This window comes from Tachypleus tridentatus, chromosome 12 (assembly GCF_004210375.1).
Source record: "Tachypleus tridentatus isolate NWPU-2018 chromosome 12, ASM421037v1, whole genome shotgun sequence".
NCBI classification, from domain to species: domain Eukaryota; kingdom Metazoa; phylum Arthropoda; class Merostomata; order Xiphosura; family Limulidae; genus Tachypleus; species Tachypleus tridentatus.
In genome coordinates, this window is record NC_134836.1 from 121,255,892 (window position 1) to 121,269,531 (window position 13,640).

The 13,640-nt window shown below is 35.3% G+C and overlaps 1 long non-coding RNA gene across 1 annotated transcript; it reads left to right on the plus strand.

Moving 5' to 3' along the window:
• Nucleotides 1-3,044: 3,044 nt before the first annotated feature.
• LOC143234543 (uncharacterized) lies at nt 3,045-4,351 on the plus strand. The gene is made up of 2 exons (XR_013018702.1): nt 3,045-4,096; nt 4,298-4,351. It is a non-coding gene; the product is annotated as an uncharacterized LOC143234543 (long non-coding RNA).
• The last annotated feature ends 9,289 nt before the right edge of the window (nt 4,352-13,640 follow it).

The following is a 13,640-nucleotide window of genomic DNA, read 5'->3' on the forward strand; positions in this document are numbered from 1 at the left end:
GTTCCATTTCCAACTATGGTATCCTGCAGAGTAATGTAAGTGAACTTATCGCAGGTTGTACAATTAAGGAGTGTTTTGATTCACTTGTCTCTAACTAGTAGAAAGTGATTGTTTTAAACTACAAACTCCTGATTGTTATTTTGAAACAGATGCATAATAGTCATAACAAAATGCATCAAACAAAGAGAGATTACTCATGTTTGATCAGGTTAACAAACAAGTTATTAATCTTAAGATGACCAAAGAAGGCCAAAATGTTGTTTTTTGCTTTATTAGTAAAGTGTTAATACCCATACCAGCTGTCCTGAGATACATTTTACCTAGACTGGATTTCTCATCATCATGAAGATCAACATCTGATGTATGAGTCATTCCTATGGGACCCCAGCATCGGCTATCGTTTAGGGCTCACACTGCCAAAACTAGTTTTAGTATTCATGGTAGGCTCATCACAGATAGCCCATTGTGTTGCTTTATGTTTTACAACAAAGAACCAAATCTAACAACAGAGTAAAATTCTTTACTGTTTTATTTAAAATGTTGTTGGTAAAATTGACTCATTGTCATTAGCAGAAGGATGTTTGGTTCAATCATGTTTTTCTCCCATTTAATTTCTTTTTGTTTTGATGTAATACTTTTATTACTGTACGAGGGCTGTTCAAAAAATCTGCGGACTGGCGTCATAAAGCGAAATGTACTTTATTTAGAAGTTACTGGTCTGGGACCCTTCAAAATACTCTCCTCCCAAGCACACACTTATCCCAACGGTGTTTCCACTTGTTGAAACAGTCCTGGTGCAGCTTCTTTTGTAATGTCCTCCAGCTCCTTCGTCGCATTTGCCTTAACCTCGGAATCGTCTCAAATCTTCTTCCTTTCAAGGGTCTTTTGAGTTTGGGGAACAAGAAAAAATCGCATAGCAAGGAGCAAGGTCAGGTGAGTAGGGGGGGTGGGGAAGAACAGTGATCGAGTGTTTGGCCAAAAACTCACGAGTTCTGAGGCACAAATTTTGCAGCAACGTGGTGCATCTTCAATTTTTCAGTCAAAATCTCGTAACAAGATCCAACTGATATCTCACACTCTTCAGCAAGCTCCCTGACAGTAAGACGTCGACTTGCCCGCACCAGGGTGTTGATTTTGTCGACGTGTGGGTCGTCAGTTGCGTGGAAGGACGTCCAGGGCGCCATCATCTTCAATGGACTGTCGACCATCCTTAAAGCGTTCATGTCACTTGAAACATGCCGTGCGCTTCATAGCAACATTTGTTAAGCATAGCAAAGTTTCAGTCGCAGATTTTCCAAGTTTAACACAAAATTTCACAGCAAGTCGTTGCTCCTTCAGGTCATTCATTCTGAAATCCGCCAAACGAAAAATCGCACTTCACTTAAAACTGCATAGCTAATACACAAATGAAGATATCTGCAATCGGGAAATGGCGTTGTAATCAGCTGATATATGCGAACCTAGCAAGCGGATTCCACTGGAACCAACTGGAACCAACTTCATAGCAACATTTGTTAAGCATAGCAAAAGTTTCAGTCGCAGATTTTCCAAGTTTAACACAAAATTTCACAGCAAGTCGTTGCTCCTTCAGGTCATTCATTCTGAAATCCGCCAAACAAAAAAATCGCACTTCACTTAAAACTGCATAGCTAATACACAAATGAAGATATCTGCAATCGGGAAATGGCGTTGTAATCAGCTGATATGTGCGAACCTAGCGACACCAAGCGGATTCCACTGGAACCAACTGGAGCCAGCAAGAATTCAAACAGTCCATGATTTTTTGAACAGACCTCGTATGGTTGTGGAATTGTTTAGAAAATGTAAATAACTGAGACAATTAAGGTTGAAGCAGATCTGTTGTTGACATTACATTTAGTCTGTTACCAAATTAACTGTCATTTTAAACAATACCATGTTTGTAGGAAGGAATAACTTGTTTCTAAAGTATTTCAATATGAAATGGAAACAAAAAATGTAGTTAACTTTCTTCTGTGATTTGCTCATGTGATATATTGCTACATCAGAAATTCAGGGAAGACAAATAGTAAACATATAATTAAATAAATGGGATAGTTTCTCTAGTAAGACTGAAAACCTAACAAATATTAGTCCTTAACTTGTGCTTACAAGAACTTGTATTCTGGAACATACTACTTGACTACTAATTTGGTAAGTTGTGGTTGGTCAAGTGATGCCCAAGAACTTGTATTCTGGAACATACTACCTGACTACTAATTTGGTAAGTTGTGGTTGGTCAAGTGATGTCCAAGAACTTGTATTCTGGAACATACTATCTGACTACTAATTGTATTTCTTAAATTTGCTGTTCTTGTTTATTTTTACAGTTTTATTTGTCTGTTTGAGAATAAATTCTAGGTAATTCATGTTTTATTATATGGTTGTGGTTATTTGAACCCACTTTAATAACTCAAAAGTCCATTGTTTTTAAATTTTAATTTCATTTGTAAATTTTGTGTTTTGAAAATTATCATTTTTTTTAAAAATCTTTACAGATGTTCGGACAAGCACCAGAAGGCAACAGCCACCGCCACCACCACCCCCCCTCTCAATCAGGGATATCCTAGAATTAATCCTGAAAGTGCGTCAGAGCCCCAGCCTAAACTACAAGTGCATCTGACAAGGCCGTTTGCTAGTTACGCAAGCGAATGTTAACATTTGGTCTGAGAAAAAACATGAGAGTCCCAGAATGTGCATAAGCAGATAGAGGAACTAGTCAAGGAATGTAAGCTTGTTCTGGTTGAACTGAAGATCATTTATTGTAAGAATGGCATTTACTTTCTGCAACTTTTGTCATAATTTTTCTGTGTCACAGCTTACAATCTATAATGGTGGTACAGGAAGTTTGTTATGTTAACATTACTAGCACTGTTGTTGATTTATTATTGGACTTGTGAAGTTAAGTCATTATTGGAATAAAGATAAGAGATAGAACACATAAACAACTGGTACTTCAGTTACTGACTGGAGAAGGAGCGTCTGGATTGGATAGATACTGCTAGCAACAGTAGTTGCTCCGCTTTGGAATAAATATTTAGAGTTGACCACCTAAACAGCCAGAAGTTTGGTTGAAAAGAAAAGCTAGATAATTATTTAATAACTTCTAAAAGAAAAGTTGCTACAAATCTTTAATAAAGATTACACTTAATAATAATTAGCATTAATCATAAGCAACAGACAAACCACAAAAATCCTTTATGAACTGTATTACATAATCAGTAGATTATACTTGTATTATATTGTCATTTCAGTGGCTGTATTGAGGACGATCGGCTGGATTCTCTAAATGATAATATCGGTTCCCATAAAATGATGCAGTGATTGTTACTATTGTATGATGGGCAAGTTGAAATGAAAGACTTGATAGGATAGGCATTTATAGCAATGCAGTGTCCGTGTACAAAAAATGAGTTGGGGTACATAAACAAATAGCAGTGTAGTGGTTGGGTTTAATAGAAACTGAACTAAGTAAACACTACTAGCAGTGTAGTGGTTGGGTTTAATAGAAACTGAACTAAGGTAAACACTACTAGCAGTGTAGTGGTTGGGTTTAATAGAAACTGAACTAAGTAAACACTACTAGCAGTGTAGTGGTTGGGTTTAATAGAAACTGAACTAAGGTAAACACTACTAGCAGTGTAGTGGTTGGGTTTAATAGAAACTGAACTAAGGTAAACACTACTAGCAGTGTAGTGGTTGGGTTTAATAGAAACTGAACTAAGGTAAACACTACTAGCAGTGTAGTGGTTGGGTTTAATAGAAACTGAACTAAGGTAAACACTACTAGCAGTGTAGTGGTTGGGTTTAATAGAAACTGAACTAAGTAAACACTACTAGCAGTGTAGTGGTTGGGTTTAATAGAAACTGAACTAAGGTAAACACTACTAGCAGTGTAGTGGTTGGGTTTAATAGAAACTGAACTAAGTAAACACTACTAGCAGTGTAGTGGTTGGGTTTAATAGAAACTGAACTAAGTAAACACTACTAGCAGTGTAGTGGTTGGGTTTAATAGAAACTGAACTAAGGTAAACACTACTAGCAGTGTAGTGGTTGGGTTTAATAGAAACTGAACTAAGTAAACACTACTAGCAGTGTAGTGGTTAGGTTTAATAGAAACTGAACTAAGTAAACACTACTAGCAGTGTAGTGGTTGGGTTTAATAGAAACTGAACTAAGTAAACACTACTAGCAGTGTAGTGGTTGGGTTTAATAGAAACTGAACTAAGTAAACACTACTAGCAGTGTAGTGGTTGGGTTTAATAGAAACTGAACTAAGGTAAACACTACTAGCAGTGTAGTGGTTGGTTTAATAGAAACTGAACTAAGTAAACACTACTAGCAGTGTAGTGGTTGGGTTTAATAGAAACTGAACTAAGTAAACACTACTAGCAGTGTAGTGGTTGGTTTAATAGAAACTGAACTAAGTAAACACTACTAGCAGTGTAGTGGTTGGGTTTAATAGAAACTGAACTAAGGTAAACACTACTAGCAGTGTAGTGGTTGGGTTTAATAGAAACTGAACTAAGTAAACACTACTAGCAGTGTAGTGGTTGGGTTTAATAGAAACTGAACTAAGGTAAACACTACTAGCAGTGTAGTGGTTGGGTTTAATAGAAACTGAACTAAGTAAACACTACTAGCAGTGTAGTGGTTGGGTTTAATAGAAACTGAACTAAGTAAACACTACTAGCAGTGTAGTGGTTAGGTTTAATAGAAACTGAACTAAGTAAACACTACTAGCAGTGTAGTGGTTGGGTTTAATAGAAACTGAACTAAGTAAACACTACTAGCAGTGTAGTGGTTGGTTTAATAGAAACTGAACTAAGTAAACACTACTAGCAGTGTAGTGGTTGGGTTTAATAGAAACTGAACTAAGTAAACACTACTAGCAGTGTAGTGGTTGGTTTAATAGAAACTGAACTAAGTAAACACTACTAGCAGTGTAGTGGTTGGGTTTAATAGAAACTGAACTAAGTAAACACTACTAGCAGTGTAGTGGTTGGGTTTAATAGAAACTGAACTAAGTAAACACTACTAGCAGTGTAGTGGTTGGGTTTAATAGAAACTGAACTAAGTAAACACTACTAGCAGTGTAGTGGTTGGGTTTAATAGAAACTGAACTAAGTAAACACTACTAGCAGTGTAGTGGTTGGGTTTAATAGAAACTGAACTAAGTAAACACTACTAGCAGTGTAGTGGTTGGGTTTAATAGAAACTGAACTAAGTAAACACTACTAGCAGTGTAGTGGTTGGTTTAATAGAAACTGAACTAAGGTAAACACTACTAGCAGTGTAGTGGTTGGGTTTAATAGAAACTGAACTAAGTAAACACTACTAGCAGTGTAGTGGTTGGGTTTAATAGAAATTGAACTAAAGTAAACACTACTACTGATGCTATAAGAGAAGTTTAATGAATTAATTTTTAATAATTTATTTTGTCCAGATGACAGGACAACCAGTTGCATTAAATATTTAAATGCATGGATAAATTTAGTTGTTTTTTTTACATATTTGGTGATTGATAAACAAAAGCTTCTGATTGGTTAAGCCATACAACAGCAGTTTGACAAGGGTACAAGTCCAGTCTGCTCACCTCTGTATGAACATGGTATCTTGTCATGACAACTTTCCATGAAACGTTACATACTAGAAATAGATCTCTCTAGATACTTTATTAATGTTCTGTTGTGTGAGCCCAAATCCTTTTTCTTTAATTTATATTACTTTATAGTGGATGAGTTTCCTCACATTTGATATTAATTGCTATAGTCACCATGTTTATTGAAGATATGAGAAATATATTAATACCTCTGTCATGGTAGGTAGTGTTGGTGTCAATGCTACCTATTAAAACCAGATCCTCTGTAAACAGTTGTTCTGGATAGGGTTAAATATATTTCATCATAGTACCATTTTATTAGTAGTAATAAAACTGGATCATGTGAAGACTGTTGACATTATTGGTAAAAAGAAAAGTTTACCTGTGTATCACGTATGTATATATAATACATAAAGTTCTTGTGGGAAAATGTCAAAGTTCATTGTGTCTGATAAATGTCACACTGTTGGGATCAGTCATTATATCTTGGTTATCTAAGGTTTACAAGTTAAACATATGATGCTTGTGAAAATGTATTTTTCAAAATATGAAAAACTGTAAAGTTAGCCATGTTAATAGAATGTTATTTTGCTTAAAGATGTTTTAATATTGTTAATAATAAAATGTATTTTTTTCATCTTACTCTAAATAAGCTATGCCTTGTATGTATGTGAAATGGCACAAGACTGGAGAATTCTGCAGTCAGTATTGCTGAACAATAAGCGGTGAATTCTGCAGTCAGTATTGCTGAACAATAAGCGGTGAATTCTGCAGTCAGTATTGCTGAACAATAAGCTCTACAGATCAGATTATATTAGTTGGTAAATTAATAAATTGGTTTGACTGATGAAACATAAATTTAAAATACTATTTTTTTATATGCTTCTGATACAAAAATTATAAGGGTGTGACTCAGTGTAATGAAAAGTACATGATGTAAGAAGTGGTTTATTCCAACTAAGTGGCATGAACATTGGGAGGGCTTGTTCTCTAGAAAAATGAAAAACTTGTTTCTCTCTCTGTTCATTAAGTGTGGGTATGTGTGTACACTTACATACATATAACATTGATTTAGACTTTCCCAATCCACCCCTGCCCATGTGCTTAGTGATCTGAAGTAAAAACATAGCATGGACATCCGTGAGAGGCTCAGGAGAACGAGAAACATGTTTCTGTCTTTGTTCATTCAGTACGTATATTTAACATTGACTTAGACTTTGCCATCTCATTACAACTCACATGCCTGGTGGTCTGAAATAGAAACTTTAGCATAATCCAATTTTTAGCTGATGTTTAAGTGCTGTTTTCTACATGTTGATTCTCTGTTTGTACCTTCTAGTAGTTTAAATTTCATCATTTTCCAAAGATATTTAAATTTTTTGGAACTTGTAATATCAAAAAAAAATGTTTAGCTTTTATATAAAATAGTTCTTGTATCAAATTTCTTCCATTTTCTTTTTGTTTGTTTAAAAACATCTCCAAGTTACGAATCATTTAAACAACTCAATTTATGGAAAAAAATGCATCAGATATATTGTTCTGTGTTTAAAATATTCAGTATAAACCAGTTTATTCATATACTTTAAGGAATAGTATATTCCAGGTAGTGTGACTTACCCTATACTTCATATGACAGGTGGTGTGACTTACCCTATACTTTGTGTTTCAGGTGGTATGACTTACCCTATACTTCATATTTCAGGTGGTATGACTTACCCTATACTTCATATGACAGGTGGTGTGACTTACCCTACACTTCATATGACAGGTGGTGTGACTTACCCTATACTTCATATGACAGGTGGTGTGACTTACCCTACACTTCATATGACAGGTGGTGTGACTTACCCTACACTTCATATGACAGGTGGTGTGACTTACCTACACTTCATATGACAGGTGGTGTGACTTACCCTACACTTCATATGACAGGTGGTGTGACTTACCCTACACTTCATATGACAGGTGGTGTGACTTACCCTACACTTCATATGACAGGTGGTGTGACTTACCCTACACTTCATATGACAGGTGGTGTGACTTACCTACACTTCATATGACAGGTGGTGTGACTTACCCTACACTTCATATGACAGGTGGTGTATTTACCCTACACTTCATATGACAGGTGGTGTGACTTACCCTATACTTCATATGACAGGTGGTGTGACTACCCTATACTTCATATGACAGGTTGGTGTGACTTACCCTATACTTCATATGACAGGTGGTTATGACTTACCCTATACTTCATGTTTCAGGTGGTGTGACTTACCCTATACTTCATATGACAGGTGGTGTGACTTACCCCATACTTCATATGACAGGTGGTGTGACTTACCCTATACTTCATATGACAGGTGGTGTGACTTACCCTATACTTCATATGACAGGTGGTGTGACTTACCCTATACTTCATATGACAGGTGTTATGACTTACCCTATACTTCATATTCCAGGTGGTGTGACTTACCCTACACTTCATATGACAGGTGGTGTGACTTACCCTACACTTCATATGACAGGTGGTGTGACTTACCCTACACTTCATATGACAGGTGGTGTGACTTACCTACACTTCATATGACAGGTGGTGTGACTTACCCCTACACTTCATATGACAGGTGGTGTGACTTACCTACACTTCATATGACAGGTGGTGTGACTTACCCTACACTTCATATGACAGGTGGTGTGACTTACCCTATACTTCATATGACAGGTGGTGTGACTTACCCTATACTTCATATGACAGGTGGTGTGACTTACCCTATACTTCATGTTTCAGGTGGTGTGACTTACCCTATACTTCATATGACAGGTGGTGTGACTTACCCTATACTTCATATGACAGGTGGTGTGACTTACCCTATACTTCATATGACAGGTGTTATGACTTACCCTATACTTCATATGACAGGTGGTGTGACTTACCCTATACTTCATTTTTTTTAAAGCATTATAATTTATGTGAAGTCAATTTTACAGAATTATTCTTAATTAAATTATAGTAACTTTAAAAAGTCTAATAGTCTTTTATCAAATTTGTTCTTAATGTAACATTCTAAATGAGAAACAAAATCCTAGTTATTAACAGAGTCATGAAAACAGGATATAATATAAACCTGAATTTTTTATGCTTTTGAAGTAGTAGTTAAGATTTAGAAGCCAAGTTTAATCTTGTGAACTTCCATTATGTGAAAAAAAAATTATTATTTACAATATTGTGAAGCCATATTGATTTATATACCATTGCTAGATTACAAGAGTTTTTGGTTATTTGTAGTACATTATGTATTCTGTGATAGAGCATCTCGTCAAGACTAATGTTTATAACTAGTGTTGTAAGCGTGACAGTCTAGTTTGTTAAGGATAATGGCTTGTGCTGGTGGTTGGTTGTGATGTTAGTTCCATTGGTGAATGCAGTGGACTTTGATATAAATTCATCTGCTTATAATGGGTTTTCAGTAACACATAAACCACTTGGACTTAATTTTTTTTACATCACGGTGCTTCAATGAAATGAAACTGGTGTGACCAATCCACTCTCTGAAAAGGCTATTTCTCTTCTTTGTCAGTGGAGTAGTGATAATGGAAGGAGAAAGTTTGGTCAATATTTGTGTTTATACAGCTTCATAATGTTGTCATTTTCTGTCATGGTTAGTTTATAGTCTGGTGTGGCTTACCTTGTTTTATCAGTTCTTCTGTAGTGTGCGACTTCTGTATATTGTTCTACCTCTATGTTGAGAGCATGGTTGCGGTATTTGCCTCAACACCTTTGTGATAAGACTATACTTTGTTGCCTCTTTATCTTCTTGTTGCTAAGTGTGTGGCCTCTTCATTTTTGTCAGATCTTCTGTGATGAGACTGATTGTTTACCTCTAATTATCTGTATTTCTCTGTATCATGTGGCTTCTTCATTTTGTTCAGCTCCTATGTGGTGTGCGTGCGTGCATGTGTTATATGGCCTCAACTTTCTTCAGGTCCTCCCTAGTGAGGTTATGATGTGTTACATGGCTTCTTTCCTCCAGCTCTTCCATGGTGAGATATGATGTTATCTTCTTTAGCTCCTGGGTCATGAGATTATGGTTACCTCCTAATTTTGTTCAGTTCCTTCGCTGTTGGAAGTTGAGGTTTGTGTAACTATGATACATGTGTTTCTGTATTAACCTGTTTACACAAATGTGATATGGCACATTAAGGGAAACATGCAAGGTTTTCTCTTTCATGTGATTTGTTTTTAATTGGTTCATGGATGTCACCAGATCTCAAGTGTGCTGAAATTGTTATCTGAATATGTGGTATGTGATGGTACTCTAGCACTCTCAGTTCATTTAGTCAGTTTACTAGACACACAGTTCAGTTGGGTCAGCAATTATCTCGGTTCGTTTAGTCAGTTTACTAGACACACAGTTCAGTTGGGTCAGCAACTATCTCGGTTCGTTTAGTCAGTTTACTAGACACAGTTCAGTTGGGTCAGCAATTATCTCGGTTCGTTTAGTCAGTTTACTAGACACAGTTCAGTTGGGTCAGCAATTATCTCGGTTCGTTTAGTCAGTTTACTAGACACAGTTCAGTTGGGTCAGCAATTATCTCGGTTCGTTTAGTCAGTTTACTAGACACAGTTCAGTTGGGTCAGCAATTATCTCGGTTCATTTAGTCAGTTTACTAGGCACAGTTCAGTTGGGTCAGCAATTATCTCAGTTCGTTTAGTCAGTTTACTAGGCACAGTTCAGTTGGGTCAGCAATTATCTCGGTTCGTTTAGTCAGTTTACTAGACACAGCTTAGTTGGGTCATCAATTATCTCGGTTCGTTTAGTCAGTTTACTAGACACAGCTTAGTTGGGTCATCAATTATCTCAGTTCATTTAGTTAGTTTACTAAACACCAAGCTCAGTTGGGTCAGCAAGCATCTCAGTTCATTTCATCAGATATTTGGGACTGAAGCATGTTCCTGCTTAATAAGATCTTGTTGGAATACAAGTTTTATATTAATTTCCTGGTCCTTCAGATATGGAGTTTACAATGTAATCATCTTGGAGTATTACGACTGTGCCAAATGTTACGAACAAACTGATATTTGAGCTGTAACTTCTTTAATGTTAGAGTTGATATCATCAGAATCTACTATGAAATAATTCAGTTTATATTCTAGTTTTATGTGGTGTCTTTAAAATTACTTTTCAGTGTATTCCATTCTATGTCAGGTTTTTATATGTGATGCTACAGTTCAATCCCAAGACCACCTCTAAGAGTTTCTCAGAAACAGTGCTGTTAAAGGTAATTTTAAAAATCAGAACAATTCAATGTATGATGTAATCTTTAACACATTTCAGAAGCTTGTCTCTTATCTTAGGCTGGTGGAGTTATGCCTCTCTACCATAAAACTAGGATAAAATGTTCAAGGTACTTAATTTTCTAAATTCCATATTAAGGTCCCTACTGAATGTGTCTTTAACAACTTATCCATAAGATAACATGTTAATATTTTAATTAGTGTACGTTCTTTTCCTACATTAGTAAACTGCTAATTAAATGGTAGTGGTTAGAACAGTCTTCAAAGACACTGAGAAGTAAAAAGCCATTGAATCGAGTGTTTATTGCTTTTTTTTTTGGACAGGTTTGAAGTATCTCATAATAATGAAGACTGTATGGCAGTAGTTAGCTATTGTACGATCGATCATATATTTTTCTGGTTGAATGTTATATGTTTATGCAGTGATAGGCTTAATACAGAACACATGTTTATTGCTGTTGTTGTGGCTGATATTTCAGTTCAATATTTTTTCAGTTCTGTTAACTAATAACATACCTCTGACAACACTGATTTTGTTCACCATTTCACCATAAGTACACAAATATCAGTAAACAAATCTTATGCTCTAGTTTCCATTGTTCTCCAGTTCACATTGTTTGTAAAATGTAAACACAAGGCTGGCCAAATAAAAAATGATTTCATATATATTTCTGTGTTCATGACAGAAATAATTTGAGAATTTTTTTAGCGATCTAAACATTGAGACTGGGAGAATCCTTGTTGTTTGTTCAGCTGATTAACTTAATTTCTTTTTTAATTATGAAAAGTGTTTGGAACAAAATGTAATGGCTGTTCTTTAATTACAGTTGGTATAATCGAAGCTAAAATGTAATGGCTGTTCTTTAACTACAGTTGGTATAATCGAAGCTAAAATGTAATGGCTGTTCTTTAACTACAGTTGGTATAATCGAAGCTAAAATGTAATGGCTGTTCTTTAACTACAGTTGGTATAATTGAAGCTAAAATGTAATGGCTGTTCTTTAACTACAGTTGGTATAATTGAAGCTAAAATGTAGTGGTTGTTCTTTAACTACAGTTGGTATAATTGAAGCTAAAATGTAGTGATTGTTCTTTAACTACAGTTGATATAATCAAACCTAATAGTGTAGTGGCTGTTCGTTAACTACAGTTGATATAACCAAACCTAACAGTGTAGCAGCTGTTCTTTAACTACAGTTGGTATAATCAAACCTAATAGTGTAGAAGTTCTTGGTCTTCACCTTAATAGTTTGGTACCAGTTGCTGCTATTGTAATATGTTGTAATTCTCTATGCAACAGTTTCTGTTTATTCCTGTGGTTACTATTTTGTTGTTTGTGAAGTTTGCAGTAAAAAGATTTAGATGAAAGGTTACAAGTCACTCTGCACGTTGTATTTAAGATAGGGTTCTCAAAACCAACACAGAGAAATTTTATTATTTCCAGTTACGAGTTAGGCTGTGAACGTATTTAGAACAATATGAAGGTAATGTTTTAGAATGTACGTGTGTAGATTGCATTCGAGGCCTTGACATTTTTCAAGTTTATTCTATGAACTAGACTAGGAATTATTTTCAATATTTTAACCTTTTAATAATACTAAACATATCACTAGCTGCAACTAACAGCCAACAATAAAGAAGACAGTGTTAACACAAGTTGATGCAACTGATAGCAGACAAAAGCTATGACTAGACATACTTTAGGAACATCCTTTCTCAGCTTTAGCTACTGTTGAAAGCAGTACAAGTTGAAATTGTGTTTTTGTAGGTTAATAGTTTTAGGGGTAGATCTGTCTTTCAACACTGACTTTACGTTGTGACAAGCAAACACTCTACCAAATCTTATGTAATAGATTTAATCTTATTTCTTCTAAAAATTTAATAAGCATTATGTGGAAACATTCTTATGCAGCAGCATTGGAGAAATGTACTAAAAATAAATGAAGCACATTCTAGCATTTGGTTTATCGCTTCTTGCTTGGATATACTGGTTTCGGGGAAGGTCATGAGAAAGCGCTAGGCTTAAGTTGGTGATGACGGACAGATAACGTAATACCTGTGCAAGTAAAGTACATCTCAAAAACATAAGAGTACTGCCCTGTATTTAATATCATACCAGTATAACGTGAGAAATGAAACCAAAACTTAGTAAGTACTTTTATTTAAAACATTTGTAGTTAGTACTCTTGGTGATCTCAGAAGTACAAGTTCCTATTAAAATAATAAATTGATGAGTCTTTCAAATACAGGTAATAAATCCAGTACAATGGACATGCCAACTTTCTCACTCTCACCAATGGGAAAACAATGTTTTGTACATAATTGTTTGAATGTCACCTTACAAATAAGCTTGATAGTAAATTTGACCCTGTTTGTAAGAAGTGGTGCCATGATTAAGGTAAGAGTAGTAGTTAAGTGAATAGAAAATTATTTTAACTGGAAACAGTGATTTAGTTTTTTACTGAAAGGAGAAAAAGTACAATTCGATGCAAAGTTGAGTTTTTCAGGTTCACAGTGTAAATATCTCAAAAATGCACAGATGCAAGTCGGTGGACATCTTAGTACCATCTACACCCCTCCTTAAATTATATTTTGTGTTAGAAACTCACAGTATGAACTCCTGATGGTTTTATGTAGTAATTTGGTCATGCAATATGATTGTTAAGATTAATCTCATTTCTCGAGGTGAAATACTTTGGATAAAATGTTTATTTGTGAGTATTA